This window comes from Stenella coeruleoalba, assembly GCF_951394435.1.
Source record: "Stenella coeruleoalba genome assembly, chromosome: 5".
In the NCBI taxonomy this organism is placed as follows: Eukaryota; Metazoa; Chordata; class Mammalia; order Artiodactyla; family Delphinidae; genus Stenella; species Stenella coeruleoalba.
The window spans coordinates 87,527,426-87,534,810 of NC_137150.1; the positions used below are offsets into that span (position 1 = coordinate 87,527,426).

Genomic DNA, 7,385 nt, shown 5'->3' on the forward strand with positions numbered 1-7,385 from the left:
TGGTGGCTTAAAACAACAGAAATTCTCTCACAATTCTGAAAGCTAGAAATCCAAAATCAAGGTACCACAGGGCCATGTTCTTCCTGAAGGCTTTATGGTTGAGTCTGTTCCATGCTTTTTTCTTGGCTTCTGAGTTGCTAGCAATCCTTGGCATTCCTTGGCTGGTAGACACATCATTCTAATCTCTGCCTCGGTTGTGTTAACCAAAACTTCAGAAACAGAGACCTAATTGAAATAAAGAGGTGTTTATTTGGAGTTTGTTAGGACTGCAGCCGGGAGACACAGATTCAAGAATCACTTAAATTGTGTTCTGCTGGACTACAAAATGGGGGAAGCTTATAAAGGCAAAAGAAAAGCAAGATTATATAAATTGTTTGTCAAGAATTAGTGTTGGAGCTTAAAGGTGCCTGTTTAGCAAGGATGGGCGGGGGTTTGAAATGATTACAGAGTTGTGAAGAGTGGGTGGTGGGACTTTGAAATGACAGAGTTGCAGCTAGCAGCTTCTATTAGATGCTGTTTTGAAAATGGCTAGTAGTGTCCTTGAGTTTAATACAGTTCAGAGAAAATTCAAGTTCTCACTGATGCATAAGTGTGTCTGAAATTACATCCATGATGGCTACCAGGCTCCATTTCGGATGCCTGAACCGCAGTTACTCCATTTTGATTTTTAAATGATCTTAAATATGCTATCACTTGTCATGTGACATTCTCTCTGTGTGCTTCCACATCATCTTCCTTCTCTGTGTCCCTTTTCTTCTTATAGTAGGATTAGTATATTGGATTAGAATTTAATCTAGTAGGACCTCATTTTAACCTGATTACATCTGCATAGACCCTATTTATATATAAGGTCATATTCACAAGCTCCAAGGGTTATGACTTCAACCTATATTTTTGGGTAACACAATACAACCCATGAGAATTGGTTTGATAAAAAGAAGTGGTTTCCAAAAGAATCAGGCTAAAAAGTATATTCAGAATTAATATTGGGCATAGAATCTAATAAGAACTTGATGAGATTAATGAAATCAGAAGGAGAAGACACAAATTCTCAGCCTCACTGTTCACCCACCTTTCAAGCCTCAGCTTAGTTCTACCTTTTAACTGAAGGCTATTGAACTACTCTGAGGATCTCTCATGTGACAATATTATTTACATTATATATCTTAATTTATAATAAAGTATTCTTTTGTACTGTACCCTAATTGATTCAAGTGTTTTGATTCTGTTTTCTCCAACAAAATTGCAATCTTTTGAGGGCAGGCATCTTGGTATTATATCTTTCTGGGATCCTCTTGAAATTTCTATGAGAATGTTAGAAACATACAAGTTCCCCCTAAGCATTTACTGGTTTAAAGTGAAATATGTAGGGGTTTGGTTAGATGGGCAGTAAGTTTGGCAGTGAGTTATTTTCCCAATCAACCATTTAGTACTCATCTTTCAAGTCACAACTAAGGTGTCCCTTCTTTAAGAAGCTATTTCTCCACTAATCAAAACTGCATTAAGTGCCCCTCTTATAGCTCCCATACCACTCTGAGATATGCTTACCATGCCACATTTTAATTTTCTGGTGACCTGTCCCTTTCCCCTACTGGGTTGTGAGCTCGACCAGGGCAGAGACGGTGCCTTGTCACTATTGTATTCCCAGTGTCCAGAATAGTGGCTAGTCTATGGTTGGCACCTAATAACTAATTGTGAAATTAACTCAATGAATGACTAAACACTAGGCTGAGTCATTTCCTCTCCCCTGGCTTTATTTTCCTTATGTGTTAAATAAGGGGAGAGAAATGGTGGTGCTTAACAGAGCCTGCCTGCAATTCCAACTGAGGTTAGGTAAACATGGACGTGGTTAGACAGCTGTACCAATAAGTGTGACCTTCCTTTCTGTAGGGCTTAGAGAACTGTGATTAGGCCATTGGTCTCTACTGTGGCTCTGGCCAGGTTTGCAGAGAGCTCTATCCTGGAGTTCAGTTTTACACAGACTCTGAGGGGGAATCCAGCTGACATTGTTAAAGTTCAAGTGCATAAAATGCCAGGCATGACAAGACAAAAAAATACACTGCTGGTGACAAATAAATAGGAGCCAAGAGACTCAATAGTCAACTTCCATCCATTTATTTCCATCTGTTCATATCCACTTAACTACCCTTGAGTTTATTTAGAGACGATTATCCATGGCAACAAACTACAGCAGTCCCTTTCATGAGTTCGTAAGTTTTTCATTTAAAAAACTCAATGAAAATTCAAAACCAAGAGACACCACAGTGTAACTCCCAAACTAGTTACTGTTAATTATAAAATAAAATTATAGAGAATGGACTTGAGGACATGGGGAGGGGGAAGGGTAAGCTGGGATGAAGTGAGAGAGTGGCATGGACATATATACACTGCCAAATGTAAAATCAATATCTAGTGGGAAGCAGCGGCACAGCACAGGGAGATCAGCTCGGTGCTTTGTGACCGCCTAGAGGGGTGGGATAGGGAGGGTGGGAGTGAGACGCAAGAGGGAGGAGATATGGGGATATAGGTATATGTATGGCTGATTCACTTTGTTATAAAGCAGAAACTAACACACCATTGTAGAGCAATTATACTTCAATAAAGATGTTAAAAAAATAATAAGTAAATAAATTTAAAAATTTAAAAATAAAATAAATAATTAAATTAAATTAAATTAAATCTGCCAAAGTGAAATGCACTCCACTCCTTTATAAAGACCTTAGGAGGAAGAAGTGTACATTTCTTCAGAAAGAGACTCTCATGTAGAAGAAGATTATGGATGAAGCCAATAAATCATACTTGGCTACTGCTTCGAAAATCCTGAATTTCTTCACCTTATCTGAGCAAAACCAGTATTCATTACTGTCAATTATATGAACAAATCAAAATATTGGGCTTTCCTCTCATTGTTGCATTAGAAACAATTCTTAGTGGACCTTTTAATGTGAATTTTCTTTTCTTCCATCTACGGCATTTGACAAACTAATTAGCTGAGCAAGAATGTGATGCACCAATAATTAAGTTTAATGTTATCTTTTGGCAAATAATCCAGTTTGAAGGTTTTACAGATTTGAAATTTTCCATCTTTCTGGGCATTTCAATTGGGGTATTTACTATTATCTCATACTCAATTAATAATCCTTCCAGCTTGTTCTACTTCAACTATTGCTGTAAATGATATTGCTGTTTCTCTAAGCATCCTGACTGGAAACTTTGAAGTCTTTGTTGTAGCCTTCTTTTCTTTTAGAACATTAATATATGTCAGCATTATTTATGTTATTAGAAAGATATCATTTTTTTAAAAATTGCTCTTTACTAGGTTTCAAGTGCCTATTCCATTCTTTTCACTACATGGTGACCACTGTCATTGGAAATCATGGAGCACACTAGAGCTCTTTCATCTAAATGATTACCCCAAACTGGTCCTAATGGTGTGAAATGTTCAATGGGAGAGGAGCTTATATCTCACAATTAAAGAGAAAAGAAAGCCTTATAAAGCAAATTGGACTGTGATTGTGTACGTATTAGTGTGAATAGTTTCAAATCAATGTATCAGTGACTGCTTTCAGCTTTAAATAAGAGAGGGTTAGCACACAGAAGGGCTATATGCATCAGGAGTAGGGACAGGCCAGGTTACCAAAGAGAGAAGAGGGTAGTAGAGCAGCAGTTCTATGAGCACTAATGACAGATTGCAACAACTTTTCAATTGTTTCTTAGTCGTTCCTTCCAATCTTCAACTATGGATAGGAAAACCAAAGCTGGGGCCCTGCTATTTTGTGTTAGGGAATATCTCCCCAATTCTACCGTAAGATCACCTCTCTTTTACCTGTTGGTAACATCAGGCTTTGAGCTGGAATTTGAGAAAGGGGTTCTTCCACAAAAGAAAAAATGTTGAGACACCACAACTCTAGAATGTTATAGGTATTTGTAGAAGAAGCACTGAAATGGTGGTTGGGGGACCCAGGTTTCTTCTAGCTCTGCCTCCTCCTACAGTGCCTCCTTTGTTTAACCTCCTGAACCTCCCCTTCTTTATGTCAGTTGGACCAGGATCTACGCATCTCATTAATTAGAGTCCTTCCAGCTCTTGACACCTAGATGGGGAAATGTATTTTGCAGCATAATTTGATTTTTATCACTCCTCCTTTCTGTTGTCATCTCTTAAGTAATTTTAATTTGGGGGCACCTGTAATAGTAGGGGATGATTGAGCCTTGGGAGCTGTGGTTAATTACAGGTAAGTGGCATTTTGAGGTGTGGCTGTGAAGTGGTTCAAGCATATTTTAGTTCTAATTGCTTTACACCCGGTTATCATTAGGAGAACTTATTCCAGAACTTCTCTCTCCTACAGCTTATAGAAGTGACGATAGACATTATTAAAATTATGTGGGATCAAGATATCACTGTCAGACAGTTGTCATAGCAACCCATGTAATTTTTTACCTTCAGACCCATCTGGAAGTCCTGATGCTGGGACAATTGACCCTGCATCTCTAAAGTGGAGGAGGTTATGATCTCCAGGGATGGGACCCAGGAGAGCTAAAGAGAGGGTGCCTGGTACCTGTTTTTATAGTGGTTCATCAAACTCACCAAGCAGATGCCCGTCTCTATGTTTACAGAACCTTGTCAGCACCCAGGGATATCTGGCTATACTAATGAGGATTCTTTTTGTTTTATTCTAAGAGTTTTACAGTGTGAAGTTTCTTGGTAATGACCTGCATAAATCTTAGTGAATTTTTTTTCCAAGAGCTACATTTATGACAGAAAATAAAATAAATCTGCCAGTCCAGAGATGCAGATTTAACTCTTTTTTGCTGATTTCCTTTGTTATTTACAAGGATATCCAGGGAGCCTATAATGAGGAGACTTTCTAGAATGTGAGTTGTAAGGGAATTTTACACCTGACTGGGATATAGAACACATAAAAAAAGAACTAAAATGAAGTATGGGCTTTGACTCCAAATGATTATGTTAGAACGTGTTTGTGACCCACAAATGCTTTGAGTTTGGGGTGAGAAATGGCAGGATAGAATCTAGTTCATTGATTGACTCCTAATCCCCTCATGGCACAGTAGTTACAAGGGAGATACACAAATCCAACGGGTATTTTAACTCCATTCATTCAAATATTTAATCAGTGCCTTCTGTGCACCAGGCAATATTTTAGGCTCTGAGGACATAGTGTGAATGACATGTGGACAGTGTCTCTGCATTCATGGATATTATTTTATTGTAGGCAAGAGAGTAAACAAATAAGTATTCCATTACTACATAATGTAATATCAGGTACTAACAATTCTCTGAAGAAAAAAATAAATTTGAGTAAGGTGATAGAGCAAGAAGGTTGAGGGTTAACATTATGCAATGTGGTATTGGGAGTCCTGACTGATGAGGTGGCATTTCAGCAGATAACTGAAAAGTGGGGAAAGCAATAAAATTGATATTTGAAAAAAAACTCTACATTTTTCATTAATCTTATTTCAAAACTGTGATTTGACCATTCTGTTTCCTATACCTAAAACATCCTCTCCCTTGTCAAATTTTGGCATTTAAGACCCAGTTCACGATACACCTTGGTTCTTGGTACAATCTAGTACAATCTCGGGTAAAATTTCCCTTTTTGAGTCTAAAGATCCCCTTGACTTTCACCATGAAACTAATAACTTTTTCTCTTTCTTGGGAAAAACAGAATTAATACTTGTGACAATGAAGTGGATTGCATGAGGCTTTGTAGGCCTTTCCTTAAAAATAAAATACTATAATGAGTAATTCTATCAACATTTTTTGTGAGAGCTTTCTTTCACAGAAATTATTCTTCATAGATTTGTTAATGCTTTTACTAAAGACTAAAACAAGTCTATCTATTGCAACTGCCTCAAATGGTGTTCCAGAGTTATGAGTGAATTTTTTCCACTTCCCATCATTCCTCTACAAGTGAAGGTAGTCATCTCAGACCCACGTTTGGGTGTGGCAGGTAGAATATCCTGTCTGTTCCCAACAATAAATAAATGGATGTCCTGAATGCTTTGAACTTTTTTAAAAGTGGATTTTTAAAAGACTGTGGTACAAAATACCACATAATATAAAATTTACCATCTTAACCATTTCTAAGTGTATAGTTCAGTAGTATTAAATATATTCACATTGTTGTGCAACCAATCTCCAGAACTTCTTCATCTTACAAAACGGAAACAGTTTCACTGATGTAGGATGTTGAACACATTTCACATTTAAAATGTTCAATTTTATAAATTTAGATGTATGAATGCACTCATGAAACCACCGCTACCATCAAGATAGTGGACCTATCCATCACCTGCAAAAGTTCCCTCATGCCCCTTTGTAGTCTCCCCTTCTAGTCTTCCCATTCCCTTGTCTTCAGGCAACAACTGATCTGCTGTCTGCTTGCATTTTTTAGAACTGTTTCTGTCACTCAGTATAATTAACTTGAGATGCATCTATGTTATTGTATGTATAAACAGTTCATTCTTTTCATCATTGATTAGTATTCCATAGTACCAATATACAACAGTTTGTTTATCCATTTACCTGTGATAGATTTTTGGGTTGTTTCTAGTTTTTATACGTTATAAATACATGAGTATTACAACTACAATTACAAATACATGACAAATACATGACAAATACATTTGTGTTTAAGTCTTTGTGTGGGTATTCTTTTATTTCTCTTGGGTTAACATGTACCTAAGAATGGAATGGCAAGATAATATGCTAAATGTATGTCTAACTTTTTTTTTTTTTGCAGTATGCGGGCCTCTCACTGCTGTGGCCTCTCCCGTTGTGGAGCACAGGCTCCAGACACGCAGGCTCAACGGCCATGGCTCACGGGCCCAGCCGCTCCATGGCATGCGGGATCCTCCCGGACCGGGGCACAAACCCGCGTCTCCTGCATCGGCAGGCGGACTCCCAACCACTGCGCCACCAGGGAAGCCCATGTCTAACTTTCAAAGAAACTGTCAAAGTAAGTGCTTGAACCATTTTACATTCCTACCAGTTATATATAATAGTTCCAATTCCTTCACATTCTTCCCAGTACTTGGTATGTCAGTCTTTTAGCCATTCTAGCAGGTGAACAGTTGTATCTCACTGTGGTTTTAATTTGCCTTTCCTTAATGACTAATTAAGGTGAGAAAAAGAAAAGATGATCATCTTTTTATGTGCTTATTTGCCATTTTGGTGAAGTAACTGTTGAAATCTTTGGTCCATTTTTTAACTGAGTTGTTTGTTTTATTATTATTGAATTTGGAGCTTTAAAAATTATATTCTGGATACAAGTCCTTTAGCAAATATATCATTTCCAAATATTTTCTCCCAGTCTGTGGCTTATGTTTTTGTTTTGTTAATTGTGCCAGAAAACAGAAGGTTTTTA

General features: G+C 37.5%; 1 long non-coding RNA gene across 1 annotated transcript in view; it reads left to right on the top strand.

The window, feature by feature from the left end:
* Positions 1-7,027, top strand: part of LOC307186546 — a 141,549-nt gene extending 134,522 nt beyond the window's left edge. The window contains exon 5 of the long non-coding RNA XR_013828398.1: positions 6,762-7,027. This is a non-coding gene — a long non-coding RNA (uncharacterized lncRNA). The remainder of the gene's footprint in view (positions 1-6,761) is intronic.
* Positions 7,028-7,385: the final 358 nt, after the last annotated feature.